The sequence below is a fragment of the Polyodon spathula genome, chromosome 1 (assembly GCF_017654505.1).
Source record: "Polyodon spathula isolate WHYD16114869_AA chromosome 1, ASM1765450v1, whole genome shotgun sequence".
Lineage (NCBI taxonomy): Eukaryota > Metazoa > Chordata > Actinopteri > Acipenseriformes > Polyodontidae > Polyodon > Polyodon spathula.
The window spans coordinates 106,152,932-106,158,566 of NC_054534.1; positions in this window are offsets into that span (position 1 = coordinate 106,152,932).

Consider the following 5,635-nt stretch of genomic DNA (forward strand, 5'->3'; position numbering starts at 1 on the left):
TTAATGCTTCTACACTGTCTATACTGGACCAGCAATCACAAACTCTTACTGCTTCTACACACTGTCTATACTGGACCAGCAATCACAAACTCTTAATGCTTCTACACACTGTCTATACTGGACCAGCAATCACAAACTCTTACTGTCTATACTGCTTCTACACACTGTCTATACTGGACCAGCAATCACAAACTCTTACTGCTTCTACACACTGTCTATACTGGACCAGCAATCACAAACTCTTACTGCTTCTACACTGTCTATACTGGACCAGCAATCACAAACTCTTAATGCTTCTACACTGTCTATACTGGACCAGCAATCACAAACTCTTACTGCTTCTACACATCGTCTATACTGGACCAGCAATCACAAACTCTTACTGCTTCTACACTGTCTATACTGGACCAGCAATCACAAACTCTTACTGCTTCTACACATCGTCTATACTGGACCAGCAATCACAAACTCTTACTGCTTCTACACACTGTCTATACTGGACCAGCAATCACAAACTCTTAATGCTTCTACACACTGTCTATACTGGACCAGCAATCACAAACTCTTAATGCTTCTACACTGTCTATACTGGACCAGCAATCACAAACTCTTACTGCTTCTACACACTGTCTATACTGGACCAGCAATCACAAACTCTTACTGCTTCTACACACTGTCTATACTGGACCAGCAATCACAAACTCTTAATGCTTCTACACATGTCTATACTGGACCAGCAATCACAAACTCTTACTGCTTCTACACACTGTCTATACTGGACCAGCAATCACAAACTCTTACTGCTTCTGCTCACAAATCTGATTCTACACTGTCTATACTGCTTCTACACAGTCTATACTGGACCAGCAATCACAAACTCTTACTGCTTCTACACACTGTCTATACTGGACCAGCAATCACAAACTCTTACTGCTTCTACACACTGTCTATACTGGACCAGCAATCACAAACTCTTAATGCTTCTACACTGTCTATACTGGACCAGCAATCACAAACTCTTACTGCTTCTACACTGTCTATACTGGACCAGCAATCACAAACTCTTACTGCTTCTACACACTGTCTATACTGGACCAGCAATCACAAACTCTTACTGCTTCTACACACTGTCTATACTGGACCAGCAATCACAAACTCTTAATGCTTCTACACACTGTCTATACTGGACCAGCAATCACAAACTCTTACTGCTTCTGCTTCTACACTGTCTATACTGGACCAGCAATCACAAACTCTTACTGCTTCTACACACTGTCTATACTGGACCAGCAATCACAAACTCTTAATGCTTCTACACTGTCTATACTGGACCAGCAATCACAAACTCTTACTGCTTCTACACACTGTCTATACTGGACCAGCAATCACAAACTCTTACTGCTTCTACACACTGTCTATACTGGACCAGCAATCACAAACTCTTACTGCTTCTACACACTGACTATACTGGACCAGCAATCACAAAATCTTAATGCTTCTACACACTGTCTATACTGGACCAGCAATCACAAACTCTTAATGCTTCTACACACTGTCTATACTGGACCAGCAATCACAAACTCTTACTGCTTCTACACACTGTCTATACTGGACCAGCAATCACAAACTCTTAATGCTTCTACACACTGTCTATACTGGACCAGCAATCACAAACTCTTAATGCTTCTACACACTGTCTATACTGGACCAGCAATCACAAAACTCTTACACTGCTATACTCTCACAAACTCTTAACACTGTCTATACTGGACCAGCAATCACAAACTCTTACTGCTTCTACACACTGTCTATACTGGACCAGCAATCACAAACTCTTACTGCTTCTACACACTGTCTATACTGGACCAGCAATCACAAACTCTTACTGCTTCTACACACTGTCTATACTGGACCAGCAATCACAAACTCTTAATGCTTCTACACTGTCTATACTGGACCAGCAATCACAAACTCTTACTGCTTCTACACACTGTCTATACTGGACCAGCAATCACAAACTCTTAATGCTTCTACATCGTCTATACTGGACCAGCAATCACAAACTCTTACTGCTTCTACACATGTCTATACTGGACCAGCAATCACAAACTCTTACTGCTTCTACACATCGTCTATACTGGACCAGCAATCACAAACTCTTACTGCTTCTACACACTGTCTATACTGGACCAGCAATCACAAACTCTTAATGCTTCTACACACTGTCTATACTGGACCAGCAATCACAAACTCTTAATATCACAAACTCTTACTGCTTCTACACATCGTCTATACTGGACCAGCAATCACAAACTCTTACTGCTTCTACACTGTCTATACTGGACCAGCAATCACAAACTCTTACTGCATCTACACATCGTCTATACTGGACCAGCAATCACAAACTCTTACTGCTTCTACACATCGTCTATACTGGACCAGCAATCACAAACTCTTACTGCTTCTACACTGTCTATACTGGACCAGCAATCACAAACTCTTACTGCTTCTACACACTGTCTATACTGGACCAGCAATCACAAACTCTTACTGCTTCTACACACTGTCTATACTGGACCAGCAATCACAAACTCTTAATGCTTCTACACTGTCTATACTGGACCAGCAATCACAAACTCTTACTGCTTCTACACTGTCTATACTGGACCAGCAATCACAAACTCTTACTGCTTCTACACACTGTCTATACTGGACCAGCAATCACAAACTCTTACTGCTTCTTGTCACGTAGATGGTGGGTGGGGGGTCTGCGGCCTTTGCTTCTACACATCGTCTATACTGGACCAGCAATCACAAACTCTTACTCTACACTGTCTATCTGGACCAGCAATCACAAACTCTTAATGCTTCTACACTGTCTATACTGGACCAGCAATCACAAACTCTTACTGCTTCTACACATCTGTCTATACTGGACCAGCAATCACAAACTCTTAATGCTTCTACACTGTCTATACTGGACCAGCAATCACAAAATCTCATGCTTCTAAACTGTCTATACTGGACCAGCAATCACAAACTCTTACTGCTTCTACACACTGTCTATACTGGACCAGCAATCACAAACTCTTACTGCTTCTACACACTGTCTATACTGGACCAGCAATCACAAACTCTTAATGCTTCTACACACTGTCTATACTGGACCAGCAATCACAAACTCTTACTGCTTCTACACACTGTCTATACTGGACCAGCAATCACAAACTCTTAATGCTTCTACACATGTCTATACTGGACCAGCAATCACAAACTCTTACTGCTTCTACACTGTCTATACTGGACCAGCAATCACAAACTCTTACTGCTTCTACACTGTCTATACTGGACCAGCAATCACTGCATCTACACATCGTCTATACTGGACCAGCAAACTCTTACTGCTTCTACACTGTCTATACTGGACCAGCAATCACAAACTCTTACTGCTTCTACACTGTCTATACTGGACCAGCAATCACAAACTCTTACTGCTTCTACACACTGTCTATACTGGACCAGCAATCACAAACTCTTACTGCTTCTACACATCGTCTATACTGGACCAGCAATCACAAACTCTTACTGCTTCTACACACTGTCTATACTGGACCAGCAATCACAAACTCTTACTGCTTCTACACACTGTCTATACTGGACCAGCAATCACAAACTCTTAATGCTTCTACACTGTCTATACTGGACCAGCAATCACAAACTCTTACTGCTTCTACACACTGTCTATACTGGACCAGCAATCACAAACTCTTACTGCTTCTACACTGTCTATACTGGACCAGCAATCACAAACTCTTACTGCTTCTACAATCACACTGTCTATACTGGACCAGCAATCACAAACTCTTACTGCTTCTACACACTGTCTATACTGGACCAGCAATCACAAACTCTTACTGCTTCTACACATGTCTATACTGGACCAGCAATCACAAACTCTTACTGCTTCTACACACTGTCTATACTGGACCAGCAATCACAAACTCTTAATGCTTCTACACACTGTCTATACTGGACCAGCAATCACAAACTCTTAACTGCTTCTACACACTGTCTATACTGGACCAGCAATCACAAACTCTTAATGCTTCTACACTGTCTATACTGGACCAGCAATCACAAACTCTTAATGCTTCTACACTGTCTATACTGGACCAGCAATCACAAACTCTTACTGCTTCTACACACTGTCTATACTGGACCAGCAATCACAAACTCTTACTGCTTCTACACATCGTCTATACTGGACCAGCAATCACAAACTCTTAATGCTTCTACACACTGTCTATACTGGACCAGCAATCACAAACTCTTACTGCTTCTACACTGTCTATACTGGACCAGCAATCACAAACTCTTAATGCTTCTACACTGTCTATACTGGACCAGCAATCACAAACTCTTACTGCTTCTACACACTGTCTATACTGGACCAGCAATCACAAACTCTTACTGCTTCTACACTGTCTATACTGGACCAGCAATCACAAACTCTTACTGCTTCTACACACTGTCTATACTGGACCAGCAATCACAAACTCTTAATGCTTCTACACACTGTCTATACTGGACCAGCAATCACAAACTCTTAATGCTTCTACACACTGTCTATACTGGACCAGCAATCACAAACTCTTAATGCTTCTACACTGTCTATACTGGACCAGCAATCACAAACTCTTAACTGCTTCTACACTGTCTATACTGGACCAGCAATCACAAACTCTTACTGCAAACTCTACTACACTGTCTATACTGGACCAGCAATCACAAACTCTTACTGCTTCTACACTGTCTATACTGGACCAGCAATCACAAACTCTTACTGCTTCTACACACTGTCTATACTGGACCAGCAATCACAAACTCTTAATGCTTCTACACTGTCTATACTGGACCAGCAATCACAAACTCTTACTGCATCTACACTGTCTATACTGGACCAGCAATCACAAACTCTTACACACTTTCTATGCTTCTACACTGTCTATACTGGACCAGCAATCACAAACTCTTACTGCTTCTACACTGTCTATACTGGACCAGCAATCACAAACTCTTACTGCTTCTACACACTGTCTATACTGGACCAGCAATCACAAACTCTTAATGCTTCTACACTGTCTATACTGGACCAGCAATCACAAACTCTTACTGCATCTACACATGCCTATACTGGACCAGCAATCACAAACTCTTACTGCTTCTACACACTGTCTATACTGGACCAGCAATCACAAACTCTTACTGCATCTACACTGTCTATACTGGACCAGCAATCACAAACTCTTAATGCTTCTACACATCGTCTATACTGGACCAGCAATCACAAACTCTTACTGCATCTACACTGTCTATACTGGACCAGCAATCACAAACTCTTAATGCTTCTACACACTGTCTATACTGGACCAGCAATCACAAACTCTTACTGCTTCTACACTGTCTATACTGGACCAGCAATCACAAACTCTTACTGCTTCTACACTGTCTATACTGGACCAGCAATCACAAACTCTTACTGCTTCTACTACACATGTCTATACTGGACCAGCAATCACAAACTCTTAATGCTTCTACACACTGTCTATACTGGACCAGCAATCACAAACTCTTA